At 41.0% G+C, this 18,316-nt stretch overlaps 1 protein-coding gene across 2 annotated transcripts in view; it reads left to right on the forward strand.

Annotated features, from left to right (window-relative positions):
- Positions 1–880: 880 nt before the first annotated feature.
- Positions 881–18,316, forward strand: part of cdk17 (cyclin-dependent kinase 17) — a 76,034-nt gene continuing 58,598 nt past the window's right edge. The window contains exon 1 of one of the 2 annotated variants that reach the window (XM_034673343.1): positions 881–1,201. The gene's annotated coding sequence lies outside the window, so the exon portion shown is untranslated. The remainder of the gene's footprint in view (positions 1,202–18,316) is intronic. The other variant, XM_034673344.1, reaches the window with a different exon arrangement.

Below are 18,316 nucleotides of genomic sequence, written 5' to 3' on the forward strand. Positions count from 1 at the left end.
TTTATTTTTAAACTTTTAATAGGAAATATCATATATCAAATTATATCAGCCCCTCCTGAAGGAACTGACAGCACTTTATATATTTATTTTTTTCTAATTTTGCAAATTAAAATAGTTCTCTTAATTTAGATGTATTTATACTTATTATTAATATCTGGACACACTAAGGTGGCTACAGGTTTCATCCAGCAGGTTGCGCCATCCAACCTCAATATTAAATTGCTTACATTTTTGTCAATACTATTTTAAAGTCACTCTCCCAATTTTCTACTTGCTTAATTTAATAATGTATTCTGTGTAGATCCTCATGGAGATGTTTTGTATATTACTAAATATTCAAAAAAATCCAAAATACATTGATAATGTTTTTAATAAATATATAACACAATGAAATGTATATTCTAAAGATTAGCAAACATTAATATACTATTGTAAATATATAGTAATTATTGTGGGACAACAAAAGTATAAATAGGTAGTTTGGGAGAAATTTTCAAACCTTTACCAAACATATAACTAACTCTTGGAGATTTAAAAAAAAAAAAAAATATTATTTGTATAAGGCCACATTTTCATGTAAAATATTGTAACAAAACTACGATTTATTTTTAGCAATAATGTATTCCAGAGTCCACTGTTCTGCTACATGAGATAAACATAATCTTAAAGCGGATTAATCAATTAATCAATTAATCTAACCACCCTTTATTGAACCAATAGAATTTGATAACTACTCTCATTCCATTAACCATTGAATGTTTTATACATGGAATCTAGTCTGAAGGATTTATTATTGGAGCTTTTATTTTTACACTTTTGATAGGAAAGTTCATGCGCGAAGAAAGAACTCTTTTATTTTGAAAATCTCCCGGATATCCTTTTGTCGAACACAATGTAAACTTGACCAGAGCTTATGTGCACCCCTCCCGTCTCCTCTGTGCTAGCAGATCCTCCTCCAGCCTCTTTAGACAGCACACACCGACACACCAACGACATTTTGGGGGTTCGGTCTCAGTGGTCCGTCCTCACACCCCTCTCAGCTCTCTCTCGGAGGACAGTTCTTCTCTGTCGAACAGGAACCGAGCACAGACCGAGCTGGTTCAGGACTTCAGTGGGCGGATAAAGCGGAGGAGGAGGGCATCCGGCGGGCCTGACTGCTCCGGAAAGTCGGCTTGAAACGACGGAATTCAACATTTTTCAGGTACATTTCTTAAATGTCATGTTTGGACAAGGTTTGGTCTGTCCGATAATGGACTCCGTGACGTTACATGTCTATCGGGCGTTGAGGACGAACATTGAGCAGCAAATGACAACACAGAGGAAACGATAGCCGAAGAGTTATTCAGACAGACTCCACATGCATCCAATAATTCACTGCAACCTTTAATTTGATCTTTCCTCTGAGAACTTGTTTGTTTGCTCCTCGTGTATATCTAAAACCCTTCATCTTTATTCTGGTTCAGTATGCTGTTTGTTTACATAACGTGTTGGCAGCCAGGCTTCCCCAAGAGACAGGAGCCTTATTGTACATTTTAATCCCAAACTGTACGAATAAAGGCCTGGACTTCCATCTACAGAGAGAAGAGGGTCCCTGTAGCATTGATTGATTGATAACATCACTAATACAGTGATATTTACTCATCTCAGACAGCAAAACAATCAGATACAAAGCTGCTGTGTTCATTTTACAGTGAATGATGAACTCAAGCATTAACCTATATCACAAGTTAGATGTTTTTGTGCTCAATATGACTTCATTAAATACTATAGCTCCTTTGGTTTCGTAATTGCCACATGCAAGTCATATGGAAAGCAATGAAAGAACCACCTGAAGGCATTTCCTCCTGTTGACTTGAAAGACGTGTGAAGTGTGTGATTCATGAATGTTCACCTACTTGAAAATGATGATGGATGATTCATACTTTTGAGCAGTCTTGCCAGTTCTCCATGCTATGTGTGACATGATGTGGGAGATAGCAGTGTGAGTCCTGCTTGTATGTACTTCTAAGAGATAGAAATGTACACGTTTCTGCAGACACTTGAATGTACAGGAAACTGGATCAAACACAAACACACCATTGCATGTGTCTGTACTCACTAGGGGTGTAATGATTCTTTTTAACAACCATTCATATCATGATTCATGGTTGCCAATACGATTAAAGGACGATATTGGTTCATTTAGAACGATACGATCTGAAACGATTCAGTGACTTGAAATTGATTCAGTAACTTTTTTACCAAAAATTCAACCAGTGTGAAATAAACACCTTGATACTGGACAGTCCTAGATTACTGTTGTTGAGTTTTGTCCTCGTCTCTGACTACATGCTGGAGAGGCCTGAGGCTTCTGCAGAGCTGATGTTACCTTAATGAACGCTGCAAGAGGTGCCTGGAAGGCCGGCGTTGTGTGAAATCCATAGACTGTATAAAATATGGACGTAGTATCCGTGACATCACCCATCTGTTTCTGAAGCGCTGTTTTGAGACCAATCGGCGGCGGCAGCCATATTGCTTCTGTTGAGCCAGTGTGACGTAAAGAGGCGGGCTTTGAGCCTCCTAGCCAACAGCTACAGTGTTCCCATAGTCAGCTGTGCCTCTCATTGGAAGACTCGTAATCTCAATATCTTCAAAATTGCTGCGTTAGAAAAAAATTCACCCCCCTCACAGTGAGAGGACATCGAGAAATGAGCTATCCAGACTACACTGGTCTTTTGTACCAGGCTGTAAACATGTTTATTAATGCTGTAAAGATCGGCTTTTTCCCATTCATGTGTATGTGACTTCCAGTACTTCTGGAGCCAGCCTCAAGTGGATCCTTGATGAACTGCAGCTTTTAAGACTTCCACATTGGACTCATATTTTTAGACCGGAGGTTGCCGCTTGGTGAAATCCCATGGCGCCTCAGTAGGTGGTTGGATAGATTTGTGGTGTTGCCTTGGTAACTTTACTTGACCTTTACATATCCTACAAACAGTGAGCGATTTATTTAGAACATCTCCGTCTTTGTAAAAGCCAAAGTGTTTCCACACACTGGACAGCAATGGTGGCTTGATCATTTCTCACCCGCCGGCTTCTCCTCTGCCGTCCGCCATGCTATGTTTTGTTGTCTGCTGGCGCGTGGCGATGACGTCACAGACAGGCAGCCTGAATTGAGTAACGTTTAACATCTTGATCATTAAAAGTGCCAAAAACAAACATATCCATATAAAGTCTGCCGTGCTTAAATCCAATGTGTTATTTCCGAGCACAGATCGATGTAGTCGGATCATAGGAATATAAATTGGTACATCGATGTTGTGGATGAATCATCACACGCCTTGTATTTAGTGATTTGCTTTTGGGTTGACTTAAGTCCTTAAACAATCTGTAAAATGCTTCTTATTCCATTCCATCAGAAACATTATTTAAGTTCCTCTACAGTTGTCGGTCAGGATGTCATGATAGTACTCTATCATCACTGTATGAATGAACAGAAGATGACAAATGGCCATATCGATCACTTATCACCCTATTCTGCCCCTGAATGCCCCATGATGCATTTTGGCTCTTTTCCACTTCCTGTTTGACCTGGATTTCCTTCCATCACCCTTCATCTGGAACAACTGGACCCTCATTTGTGTTGCTGTGTGTGTATGAATGTGTGTATTGACCCACATTGAAATCTAGGCTGTTGACTGTGAGAGTGATACACCCCCAGAGGACAAAGTAATTACCCTGACAGCCCCCTCTCTCCCGTGTCTGTGGGCCATATAGCAGCACATGTATTGATCTGTCTCTGCATTATGTTGCATACAGCAGGAACACGAGAGTGTGTTCTGTGAGCATGTGTGCACACACACACTCGCTCGCAGTCTTTCTCACTTTCCTCCCCTGGGACGGATGAGAGTGGGTACAGTACAGTTGAGTGCAGATGTGGAGTTATGTTTTGAGATGTGTGGTAGTTTCGGTTTACATAATAAAGGTGCCGTGATGTGAAAGATCTGAAGTGAAAGTAGGTAGCGTGGCACGTCTGTTACAAGAATGGCGGATTATGTCAGCCGGGGTTTTCATGGATTTGTTTTAGAAGACGTCAGCCTCTTCTTCATTTAATGACTGTGTAGTTTTCTAAACTGTCTCTGTTGAGTCCCCAAAGTTTATCAAAGTCCAGGGCTGAATGAGTCCACACAATAAACCGCAAAATTAACATGCTTGCTCACTTACCACGAGTATAGTTCTGGGTATAATAATCATGCTTTCACTGTTTTGATGCAGCTGTATGAAGCTTAGGCCAGCTGTCAAATACCCTCAGATGAATTGGTTCCAGTTGAGTGATGAAAAAGACCTACGCTCTGGATTTATACTGCATTGAGGACACGTGACAAACCAAACCATAGACTGTATAAAAAATGGACGTAGTATCCGTGACATCAACCATCTGTTCCTGAGCGCTGTTTTGAAGCCAATCGGCGGAAGCAGCCATATTCTTAATGCTGAACTCAACCAAACTTCTGTCGAGGTAGTGTGAGGTAAAGCGGCAGGGTTTGAGCCTCCTAGCTAACAGCTACAGTGTTCCCGCCTGTCAGTCAAGTCAGTCATGTCCTTAGATGGGCAAAAACTCATAATAAAAATTCACCCCCTGTACAGTGTGTGCTGATTGAGAGATTAGCTACGTGGAGCCAAGCTGTTTTTTGAACCAGTCATGTTTACATGTACATGTTTATTTCTGCTGTAAAGATTGTCTTTTTTGAATGGGTGTGTATGTGGTTTCTGGTGTTTCTGCAGCCAGCCTCAAGTGGACACTCAATCAATCAATCAATCAACCAATCAATCAATCAATCAATCAATCAATCAATCAATCAATCAATCAATCAATCAATCTTTATTTGTATAGCGCCAAATCACAACAAATGTTATCTCAAGACGCTTTTACAAACATAGGAGGTCTAGACCACTCTATGTCAATATATATCTAATCTATCAGAATATATATCTAAAAATGAAATGTTCATCAAAGACAACAGATTGACCATAATCCTCCTGTCAGCCACCTCCTCCACAGGGTCCAGGACTGAGCTGGCCTTCTTCCCCAGTTAGTTCAGTCTTGCTCTCCTGTATCCTGTCCGCCCACAGCAGGTGAAATCCTTCCAATGTGGTGTTCATGTCCGGTGTTAGCTCTGTTAGCATGATGCTACTCTGCCAGTATTCCCTCTGGTGCTGGGTTAGCTCGTCCACCTTATCATAGATAGATCTTACATTCCACATAACGTTGGGTTGAAGGACAGGTTGTCTTTTTAAGCTTGCACCTCAGTACCAGCACGTCGTCCTTGCCTCCTTCCCCTCAGCTCGCAGGGAACATCGGGCCTAGCATCGTTTAGCATCAACATGCTACGGGCAGCTAACAGCTGATCTCGTATGTAAACAATGTTACCATGGATACACGCAGGATCTCCGGACACAGACAGGAACAAAATCAGTAAAAACACCACTGCAAACGTAGCCAGTTTGGTGTCTATGGCTAACAAATGAGTCATTAAAAGACATGACAGGCTCCAAATACAAAGAGAACTAAACAGATATGAAAAAAAGTTGTTTATAACACTTCGGCATAGGCTTCATAATTTGAGACCGGTGGTTGCCGCTTGTGTGAGACATACAGAACAGCAGAGAGACATAGTGACTGTTAGTTACGATATCACACTACACTTACCATTGCAACATTGAACACGTCACACATATTATGTATCCTATCATATTGTTCAGACTTGGCTCTAAATCACTGGATTGCCCCTTTGACGTGTGCAGAATCAGAACCGAGGAGACAGGAACAGAGATCATGCTTGTTAGGAAAATCATTGAAATGTGTTTGATGGCATTATGCCGTCGTGGGGGAACCAGCTTTCTGCCTGTCTGCTGAATTATTCTGATGTTCTTTACTGTAGCGTTGGCCTTGTCTGAAGCCAGAATCAAAAGGGCATGCGGATGAGCAGAGCAGTTAATCCTATAAATTTGGACCTGCTTAGTGATCGCACAACTAAGAAAACTTACATAACCTTTAGCTTGGAGAGAATTTAAGGGATATAAAGCATTTGAAGATAGTCCAAGGAATTACATCATTACAAGGTAAAATGCCAACGTAGCACTGTGTTTATTTTGCAGATCAAAATGCTGTTCACCATGCTACTTTAAAATGACACAGTTTATAACTTATGCAGGGAAATAGTTATTTTGTGTTATGTTGTGTCTTCCTCTTTTGCATAATGAATGAATAATCAGATTTTTAAAGTTTAAACATGATTCAATTTCTTCACTTCACATGGTTTATAGTCTTATATAACCTTTTTTAGTTGTTTTGATTTTGTGAATATAAAGTATTTGAGCATATTCCAAGAAAAGACTTCCCAATAAGCATAAAAACAAATGTAGCCAATGAGAAATAATTAATTTAAAGGTACAGTGCGTGGAAATGAGAATATTAAGCCAGATTCTACTTTGAAATGCTCCCCTGCTCACCCCTCTGTCAGTGAAGTGACGGTGGCCTTTAAGGGCAAAAAGCTCCTTTGATGAATGCTAAATACGGTCCTCCATTTGTCAGATTTTTACCATCAAAAACTTCTATCAGTTCAAATTATTTCACATGCAACAAACACCCTTGATGTCTATCCATCTTCAAAACCGATGCATTCCCTGCGGCCACTCGGTAAACAAAAATGCATCACTAGTTTGTCCGTTGTGTGCTACGACACAAACATGGCGCTGCACTGATGGAGGAAGGGGATCCGTTTCCTAGTTGATATAAAAGACTCATTCTAAGTCAACAAGGGGATTATAAGCTGATTTAAATTAACGGAATGCAATATTTCATGTCTGGTAAGTTCTTCTAAATGCTGCTAAAAATGACATACTGTACCTTTAAGTGCAGATCCTCATATCATTGAAAAACACAGTATTTGTAAGCAGAAGCGAGACATGACATGAAGTGTATTATGCATCCTCCTGGGTTAAGAAAACATGCTTGTATCCCAGCATGCTTTGCAACAGAGCTGATGCACTTTTACTGATGATCAGCCTCCAAAACACTGTTGCCATTGACAACCAGTCCAGCAGTTTCCTATGTCTCTCGGCCTTTCTCTCTCACTTTCTCTGCCTTTTATATAACTCCAACTTGTGCAATGTATTATTCATCAGAGGGTTGTGTGTACATTTCTGTATGTGTGTGTGTGTGTGTGTGTGTTTTCCTACATGTGCAGATCCTTGTTTGTGTCTTTTTTTGACTTGTTTTTCAAAGTGTTTATTTTTTAGAGTGTGTAATCTTTTATTTAGTCTGTCTCTGCATCGCTTCATGTCTGGATGTGTGTTAGCGGCTGCAGCACTCTAAGTATGAATGTGTTTCCTGTATACATGTGAGTGCATGTTTCTCAGAGTATGAATATGTTTATGATTGTGTTTATGAATGTTTCTGTTTTTGTACATGTTTCTCTTTTTTCTGTGTGTGTCAGTTTGCCTGCATTCATACCCTCACAGCTCTTTCTTCCATTCCCCTCCATGATACCATCCGTGTATTATTATTTCACTGAAAGGAAGAACTGAAAAAACTCCAAAACTGTAGAATGCAGCCAAATCTGGAAGGCTTGCTGCTTATTTGCCAGCTGCCCCAGGGGCTGATGGGAAATGTCTTCCTCCCACTGCACTTCACTGCCACTGGGTGGGCATCATGTAGGTGAAGTAGCAATTATTGGGCTTTTTCAGGGTCTTGCTAATTCTAGGGCTTCAGAATAAGTACAATTAGTGTGGGCTGGGTGCAGCAGGAACACACACTTATACATACCTACACACACACACACACACACACACACACACACACACACACACACACACACACACACACACACACACACACACACACACACACTCAATAATAAGGAAAGTTATGTGAGACATGTGAGGAATGTTGAGTGGTCTAAGTTCATTGTCTCTCTCTCTCTCTCTCTCTCTCTCTCTCTCAAACACACACACACACACACACACACAAACACAAACACAAACACTCATGCACAGTTTCACATACACGTGTACACACACATATATGAATATTATATACACGCAGCTTTTTTTTTCTAGCACTCAGATGTGAAGCATTTAGGTTACGCTCCATGGAACACCTCTGTGAGCCTGCTGCTGTGTGTCTGCCTTTTCACAGGAAAAGTAGCTATAACATCGTGTGAGTGTGTGTGTGTGTGTGTGTGTGAGTGTGTGAGTGTGTGTGTTTGTGTGTGTATAAGGGATGCAACAATACAGTTCAATACATACCTTGGTGTTTTGTTCATGGTATTCAGTTCGGTTCCAACAGCCTGAGCCGTGGGAGTGTTTCTTGGTATTTAATTCTTTGTAGTTTTAAGTGAATTGTTCTGTTACAGCAAGGGGAAAAAAAGCTTTTCCTGTTATACATATTCCTGTTACATTATGTGATAGAAAACAAGTAAATACACATATCTAAACAATATAAATCAGAAGTTTGGGGAAAGGTTAGGGACAGGCTTGCGGCACTACCCTCTCCATTTCCCAACGTACCTAAGGTGAAGCGTCACTGTGGGGTCACTTTCGGTTGCAGACTAGGTCCGACTATCTGTAGTGAGATCTCTGGACTTTGGACAATTAGTTTTCAATACTTTTGCATGTTTTTTCATAGAGGTTGGGAATCACCTCAGTGTGGAAAAATGTGGGAGAGGTGCTTTGTTACATGGATACAGTGTTTTCTTTAGATGACGAAAGTCCTCATCTCTGTAAATCCTTGGCAATGGACCCCTCTACTGTCCATGTGTTTTGTGTTACCTCTTTTCCAACACGAACCAGGTTGTAGTTCCGGGCTGGTGCTCACTCTGGTTGAACTTGGGAACCAACACAGCACCCGCCTGCTGGAGCCCATGGAAGAGGCACGTCATGACGTCAGATTTACCCGCTTTTCCCGCGCAAACAACAATGATGGTGGACAACGGCATCTTGTCTCCTCGGTCAACCACTGCTTTGCCTTGGAATTCATCAGTCTTTTTAATTTTTTTTGCTGCAGAACAATGGAGGAAACACGTTTGGTTTGTTTTTTGATAACAGCCACCTCACCCCTCGCCCCTGATGTAAGCGGTTTGGGGTTCTAGACCAGCAAACAGTTGGAGCCGCTCTGGAACCGGTTTTCCCGGCCAGGAGCCGGCTCACTCACAACACGAAAAAACGGTTTTCAATTGAGTGCTCCGAACCGGCCCTGGAACTGCCTCGGTTTAAAAGGAGTCTCTCTGATCCAGTGGGTACTGTGTGGTAGACGGCATCAGCGAGGGACTGTTGGTACTCTGATGACAGTACTACCTGCTCCTGTCAGGGGTGAGGCTGAGTGATGACGCCTTACATGTGCAGCCGTGTTGGAAATGTTTTTATTTGAGTAGGTGACACAAAAGATGATATTCGTAGATGGTCATTTATTGGTTCCCCATTTACCTGATTTAAAGGATGGCGGGTCTTCCACATATTGATGCCTCTCCTCACCGCTCGCCAGGTCAAAGTGATGAGTGAAATCTGACACTATCATCAGCTTCTCCCAACTTTAGCGCACAGTGAGTGGATATTTACCAAGCGGCAACCTCCGACCGTGAGAATTGAAGCCTATGCATAAATGTTAAAAACTGCAGTTCATTGAGTGTCTGCTTGAGGCTGGATCTGGAAGTACTGGAAACCACATACACACCCATTCTTCCAATGAGAGGCACAGCTGACTTGATTGACAGGCGGGAACACTGTAGCTGTTGGCTAGGAGGCTCAAAGCCTGCCTCTTTACATCACAATCGCTCGACAGCAGTTATGTTGAGTTCAACATGTCTGCCATTGATGATCAGCTTCCAAACTGCGCTCAGAAACAGATGGGGGACATCAGATGAGTTTCCCTGTCCATGGCGGTGGACTCACAGGCACTCGCAAAAAAGTTCTCAAGCAGGAATTGGACCATGGATGTCGTACCAAACAGTTCAATATTTTGTTGAGAATTGTGGCATCCCTTGTGTGTGTGTGTGTGTGTGTGTGTGTGTGTGTGTGTGTGTGTGTGTGTGTGTGTGTGTGTGTGTGTGTGTGTGTGTGTGTGTGTGTGTGTGTGTGTGTGTGTCATCTTGTGTGAATGTGTGTGTGTGTGTGTGTGTGTGTATGTGTCATCTTGGTGTGAATGTGTTGGGGTGGCAAAACAGAAGAGATGTTTCGTCCTGTAGGATGGCTATGTATGTGTGTGTGTGTGTGTGTGTGTGTGTGTGTGTGTGTGTGTGTTAAACTTGTCTTTGTTTTCTCTCACTCACAAACACATTGCACACACACTCACACACACACCTTACTTGGTTTTGTCTCTCCACACACACACTGAAACAGCCACCTCTGTATTTTTGTTTCAGTGTCACGTTTTGTCAGAGTCCAGCTGCCCTGAGAATAAACTGCCAGGTGTTTGTTGAGTCCAGAGGATTGAGTCAGGTGACTGGGATTGGCTCATAATCTGGAGATTAACCAGAAGCATTGTTAGAGCAGCAGACAGGGATTATATATTGACACACACACACACACACACAAATGCAGAGGTCACACTTAAAAATAAATAGACTTGCAGTTCATTCATGAAGTCACTTTCCCTCGTGTGGTTAGCTCTCACTGTCAGCTCAGGTGGTGTCGTTTGACAGAGAGGATCCTGAAATATTCATTAACACACATGCACACACACACACACACACACACACACACACACACACACACACACACACATGCACACAGAACCAAAACAATAATACCCTGAACACAGTGGAGAGGTGTTTTTCTCTGTTTCTTTATAATCATTTTGAACACACTGAGTCAGATTTGATCATGTCTTCTGTTCCTAAAATAGATGTTATAACATCAGGACAAATAAAATGCTAATGCTGCTTAACCTTTCCTCTTTGTAATAGGTTTTACGTCCCGTGTTGCTTACAGTGGCTGCTTTAAGAAGTACTGCACAGACGGAAATCATGTTACATAATATCATAAAATTGGACTGGAATGAAGAAATATATAAATAAACATGTTAGATCGGCATCATATTTGAAAGCATACTCTTGTAAATTAGGATTAAATATTTCTGAGGGACAAAATCTGATTTCAATGTTTTGACATGTTGTGGAGAAGTCTTTGTTCCCTGAATGTAAAAACAAAGGAAATGTTAACATGTGTTGAATTAGATCATTGTACTGATAGATAGTAACATTATTCTGGTTTTCTAAAATGAATGGCTTTCAAAAGTGCCAATATAAGGTTTAATATCTGAAAACATAATTCTGCTGTTTATTTGCATGTATGCCTCCCAAGATGAAGTTAGCTTTACAGACTGATGAACAGCTATTGCAGGCAACTAATCCAAAAAGTCCCTTTAAAATGCTCCAGAGGTGACGAGCTCAAAGGGAACATATGTGTCCTTTGTTTGTTCTCTAGGCTTCATGCCAAAGTAATATTTCAATGATTAGTTTGGTTAACTTAAAGCTACTGGGAGGAGTTTTTTATATGGTTATGATACAGACTGAAATGAATAATGATGCTTCTTTGGAACCCAAAATAGCAAACAAGACCTCTGGTGGTGAGATTCAACTTGAATAGATAATTGTTTTTAACACCTGTAACCACTGCTGGAGGGGTAGGTGTCAGTTGAGGTGATTTCCAGCAGCCTCAAGACATAGACTTTGTTTGCATTTTCCTGAGTAAATATTCACAACGAGTGATGTTTGACAACAGGAAGAGATTTTTTAGTGCGAAAACACAACTTAGATGTTTACAGTACAAGAGTAGGGAAGAGATATCACTTTGTCCACAGGGGGCGCCAAAATCTCACAATCCAAAAGTTCCTTTCTGGAACTTTAAGTGAAAGTAATGTCTGCGGGCTAAAAAACCCTTATTAAAAGCCAAGACTGTCACATTTCTGGTTTTGTAATTAAATAATGTACATCAAAGTAGTAGGGACTTAAAGTGGCTTAACCCAGCAAACAACCATTGATGCAGAGATACTGTACAGGCATTTGGCGGTAGCACTCACAGCAGTGGAGTTACATCCTGTGACAATAGGAGCTACATAAACCTATCTTTGTTTATTCCTTACTGGTGACATTTCAATTTTATTATTCATATTTTTTATGTTCATTTTGGGGCTTATATGCCGTTATTCAGAGATATAGGACAGAGGAGAGAGTAGGAAACTGGGATGATAGAGTTTGGAGATGGCATGAGGCACAGGGCCTCAGGTTGGAAAAAAACCTGGGCTACCTGCTTTGAGGACTATAGCCTCTGGGTAACCACAGAGCCAAACCTAGGCAGGTCTGTCAGGTCTGCACATGAATTTTTCACAGTTATTTTTGGGTAGAGAAATAAAAAGGAATGACGATTAGAAATGTAAAAACTTGGTATGAAAAGACTTAATCCTCCATTTTTCTCACACAAAAAGCAAGTAATGAGTTTAATATTCACCAAACAGAAGATTCTGGTTGAATCTTGTTCCAGCGGATGTTCTCTGTCCAACCAGTCTCATTTCTCGGATTAGTCCAGCTCAAACATGCACAGATGGAACCCAGAGATTGCCATTTCCAATCAAGAACAGAATAAGATATTGTGTCACTCTGTAACTTCACAGTTAGAAAGAACTTTCATTGTGTAATATTTGAATTAAAAGACAAAGCTGGATATTATGACACTTTGACAAGATCAGTGGGATGTGCTTAGAGGAAAAAGATTCCATCCACTTTTCACAAACTGCAGGCTGCCCGTCTAATAACAGATGTTACAACTGTCAGAAAATTATGCAATGCAGCTTACTCTTACAGCCCGTTTTTACACTGCATGTTTAAGAGTTGACTGTTATGCCTCTGAGACGCCTCGCTGTCAGCGTACTGTAAATGTCACAGAGGCGTGATGGTGGCGTGAAGTCGTCCTGCCACCAAGCCGGCATCTGATGCAGTAAAATTGGCAAATTGGTGTCTCTGTAAGTGTAAGTGCAAAATCACACAGTAGCATCATGCTGTTGGGATGTTGGTAATGGTACCAAGGCACAGTGATAGTGAAGGAATGTTAATGCACTGCAGTGGAATCCCAATCTATGAAGGGTTGGTAACTCATTGAACAGCTTGCTTGGTTATTTTTGGTTGAGCTTCTAAAGAGAGGCCCCTTTTTGATAATGGTTTCATAATACAAGATTAGAATAGTTGTTTTCATGTGCAGACAGAGACATGAATAAGTGGTACAGTGTTTGTGCCAAGTACAGTCAGCTGTAGTTGACATTCTGCTGTTCAGTACACTCCGTCCTACACAACCCTTTACCATCTGCCTGCTTCTCTGAAACAATCTAACATCACGTCTCCGAATCTCACATGACCATAACAAAGGCAGGATTATACCTGCTGTTTAGTTTGCTTTATCTCACTCAATTAACTGTGAGATTGTGCGTTGCTGTCTTGCTATTATTGGATTAAAACTGGATGCTGGGATTGAAACAGGCTGTACCGCCTTGTCTTGATCGCCATCTTTTATGCTGCTGCCTCCATGAAGTGACAGGCTCTGCAGAAAAGAGAGCGAGTTCCCTTCATAATCTCCAGTGATAATCTCTAATTATCTGCCTTTCTTCTCAAGGGGTTAATCACTGCCTCAAGACAGGCATTATCTACGATCGTTGCCAAGAAAGTGCATTAAAAGTTCACAGGAAACATGAAAATTGGACCAAACATTGAGCTCTTGTTGCTTCTTAATTTAGCTGGTCTAATTAATTTTATCACAAGTGTAGCTCCCATCCTCCTCCAAGGTTTGTTTGTAATGCCCTTCACTGTATTAGCTGCAGTAAGTCTCTGATTCATCGCTATTGGAAAGGTCAGATCAATTTCCAGGCCAGGCACGATTAATCTGGTCTAATCAGATCAATGCAACACCCCTACATGATAGCAGCTGAGACAAAGGAGCCTGAATATGAACTGAGCCATGACTGTCATTGATAGAAAACTCAAATATGAAGAGGTAAGAGAACAACCAGCTGTACCTCTGGAAGTTACCTTGAGGAAGAAACCGAATCAGTTGTTTTGATTCTCGGGTTGAAAAAAGAATAAAATGGTCCAATTCTGACCAAAATGAAAATGAATATAAAACCGTGAAGCACACACAGAATGAACATGTGCTCTTACACCAGCAACAGATTCCAAAAGACATTTCTATTTGCTTTCTTGTCTGTTCAGTAAATGTGAAGCTACCACTAGCAGCTGGTTAGCTAATCTTGGGCAGAGAAAGAGAGAGAAACAGCTACAGGGTTTATGTGCCAGTATACTCCTTACTTCTCAGAGACATGTTGTGACCATAAGGTTGCCAGACAACCAGTGCAAACCCAAATAAATAGTGTTTTCCCCAACCCTGGGAAAGCCAGAATGTGTATTGTTTTCTGTGTTATGATCCAAATACTAGGGATGCTTTATATGGATTTTTCGAACCAAATCCTCAGTCGTCTACCTCTAATAAGGGTGGGTCATCAAGTGCTGTAGATCCAGTGTTTTTGACATTAATTGCTTTAGCTTTGGGCCATTTTTAACAGTATTTCTGCAGGTCTCAAACTGCGTCTATGGCACTGGGATATAATGCTAACTGCAGTTTAATCAGGAGAGACATAGTTTGAAGATTAAGTGTTATTTATTATAATTTAGTGAATAATGAAACTTGACTGAAATCTTTGGCGTAAGGACTCTATGGGGATAATGTTGTGAGCGTAGGATGTGTGAATTTGGCAGCAGAAGAAATCCCCCTAGAGTCCAGACACTGGTGGTGGTGGTTGATGAATTCTAGGAATTGAAGACTTGCGGAGACCGATCAGAGATAGGGAGGTGGAGGGATGCTCGCCATAAATGCAAGAAGGAACTAGCTGGAGAGAGAGACACATTTAAAAAGACAGCAGAGAGTTGATAAGCTGGCGATAAGGGCGTGCCACTGAGCTATTGTATCGAATCAAATTGAATCGAATCGAATCGTATCTTGACTCCAAAGTGTAGATGTTTTAGAACTCAAGGAATTTTTCCTCCTCCTTTTGCAAAGCACTTTTTTCACATTGTTTCGCAAATTATAATTGTGTTATCTGAAAAAGGGAAAAACATCCACACAGGCGACGCCATTTTTATTATCTTGCTAGCTTGTTGCAGCTGCTCTTGTTCTTCTTCTAATGATTCATTGCTTACTGCCTACTTACTGTATTGTAGGCTTGTTGATAAGCAAATAAAAGCAGTTTGCATTGGTTGTTTTTATTAGTAACAATTGTATCGTCAGCATGAATAATGATAAGGAGATATTCCTTTTAACTGTGATCATTTATCAGACTGATATAAACTGTGCATCCCTTCAAGATACATTTGTCAAAGGAAGGTATCCAAAATACGTGATGCTGATGCTGATGCTGATGCTGATGTCCATGATAGGCCCATATAAGCCCAATAGTACCGGCCCAGTGATTTGCCGTTAGGCTCCAGGGCTGAGCTAGGCTTACTGGCTGCTGGATGTACATTGTAACTTTGTAAACAAATGTGACAGCCCTCCCTGTCCAGTTGCCTGACTAGACAAAGGGCTTTTTCAAAGTGTTCTTTTATGACAAATCCAATGTGTAAACCAGAATCGACCAATCAGAAGTGCCCGGTTTAACAAGCTTAGTGTGTCACAACACCTTGGAAAGACACTGCAATATTTAGCTTGATGAAATGCATTCATGGGAAATGTGTTGCATCCATGTCTTAGGCAGGGAAGTCCCACCTAGTTTGGCACAAAGAATGGAAAGATCCTAGCCTCTGTTGGGTAGCGTGAGCAACACATACGCTCACACTCACCCTCACACACACGCACACACACACACACACACACGGAACAGACAGGGCACCTCAGGGAGTGAACACCTGTTCCTAAAAGCCTCAGGGAGAATGGAAATGAATGTGGAGACGGTGTTCAGGGGAGTGGTGGGGCGTGAGAAAGAGGATGCACCGTGGAAAGCCGTAAAACAGACTCACAGAGGAGGAGGAGGAGTTTTGGTTGTAAAGGGAGGGTGGTTTAAGTGTTGGTCGACCGGCCTTCCTAAGTTATCTCTCTGTGGTTGAGGGTTGCTTTTGTTGTTTTGTGTTTCTGGGTGTAGCTTCAGCCGTCACTGCTAAGATTCAATTGAGTTTTAACGCTGCTGTTGACATCTTTTCATGACCCTAACTGGCAGCAATAGATCGTTAATTTAGACATCAAAACCTGTACGGGCAAATCTGCCCCGTGCTTTTCATATGAAAATAATTAAATTATGCCAATATCTGAGTGAATATGCTCCATTCATAGGCTTTTTGGGGGGGAGGAAAGATAATTTTCATATTATTTCATCGCTGTTCCAAATGTTGAAAAACAAAAAGTACCCTAATGAGAGAGCAAAGCGGCTCTTGCAGAAGCATCTTTTTCTGTCAGTGTGATATAATTTGCATCAAACACTCAGGAACACAGTATTTGAGTGCGTCTGTTGGTGTGTTTGTGTGTTTTTAAGTGACATCTTGAGCTCACACAGCCTCCCATCTCTCTCCTTTGGAATGTGCCATCTCCAGATGAGTGTTTGGGTACAGCAACCAAACATCCAGACAGGAAAACACACATTCCTGTACGTTGTGATTGTGTGTGTGTGTGTGTGTGTGTGTGTGTGTGTGTGTGCATTTAGGACAGACCGGAAGCTTCTCATTATCCCTCGTTAGTCTGGTGTGGATGACAGAGGAGGGTTATGTAAGAGACAGAGGAGAAGGAGAGTGTTGATTTCACAGTCACAACAGGGGGGCATTGTATTGTATACCTGTGAAGCAGCAGCAGCAGGGAGAAGTAGAGAGAACATTCACAGCAGGTGATTCATGCTTCTCTAACAAAATAAATCCACAGCCATTGAAGACTTTTTTTTGGTTGTTTTTCTGGTAAAACATGATTTTCAGAGCATCAGATGGCAGTTTTTGTGTGCCAGATTAAGAAACATCTTGGGCTTCAGCGTATGACAGAGCTCAGCACAGAGTCAGTCACAGCAAATAGCTTGTTTATACAGTCAGACGCTGCAAACAGAGCCAAACGAACACCATTCACGTGCAATAAAAACGCCCCTCATGCGCAGCAGACAGTGCTAGATAACAACCACTTTCACTACACAAACAACACAGTGACTGTATATAAATGCAAGGGGGGTCATCAGCAGTGACAGGACCAAACACTGGACTGTGCTGGATGACTAGAATAGCATTAGCTGCCTACAAACCCTGTTATTACCACTGTTATGGCTTCCATCTGTGTAATTTAGCCCAAAGAACACCTATAGGGACCGACGTGATGTCAGCGTGCCTCCATATTATCCACAGCAGGGAGGTTCAGGCTTGGCTTGCATCTAAGAATAGGTGTATTTGAAAGTTCTTTGCATTTAAATGGTAGAACAATATAAATAAATAACCTGATATATGTATCAAAACCCCAAAATGTGTGTTCACGATGTTTCCAATAGTAGTCGACAGATATCTGTTTTCAAGGGTGGGTGGCCGATACATAATACAGATATCACATTTGATAAAGAAAAACAATTTAATATAACATCCATTATTCTGTGCACATTACAATCTAACATGACTGATATTTAATAATAATAATTATAATAATACATTTTATTTAATGCCGCCTTTCTCGGCACTCAAGGACACCGCACAAATATATATATACACACAAATTTACATTAAAGGAAACAAAATCAAAGTCAAAATGAAAACAATATAAACTAACAAAGTGGTAAGAAAAATAGAAACAATAACAAAACGACAGTGCAATTGGAGTTGTGTTGTGATTTGAAATGGGGGAAAGAATCTGTGTTTCTGAGTTGAGGTGGCAATGAGTTCCAGAGACGGGGAGCACAGCGGCTGAATGCTCGGCTGTTAACAGGAGGACTTTGAACTGAATACGGAACAGAACAGGGAGCCAGTGGAGCTGTTGGAGGACAGGAGTGATGTGGTGGATGGAGGGGGTTTGGGTAATGATACTGGCAGCTGAATTCTGGACCAGTTGGAGTTTATGGAGGGATTTGTGAGGGAGGCCGAAGAGGAGAGAGTTGCAGTAGTCCAGACGGGAAGTGGCAAGGCTGTGGACAAGCCTATTTATATCACAAGCAATATTGTATTGTATTGTATTATATTGTATTATATTATATTATATAATGTAATATAATATAATATAATATTTTACCTTACGTTACTTAACTTTATTTATATAATATGAAATAATATAATATAATATTATATATATA

The sequence above is a fragment of the Notolabrus celidotus genome, chromosome 21 (genome assembly GCF_009762535.1).
Source record: "Notolabrus celidotus isolate fNotCel1 chromosome 21, fNotCel1.pri, whole genome shotgun sequence".
In the NCBI taxonomy this organism is placed as follows: Eukaryota; Metazoa; Chordata; class Actinopteri; order Labriformes; family Labridae; genus Notolabrus; species Notolabrus celidotus.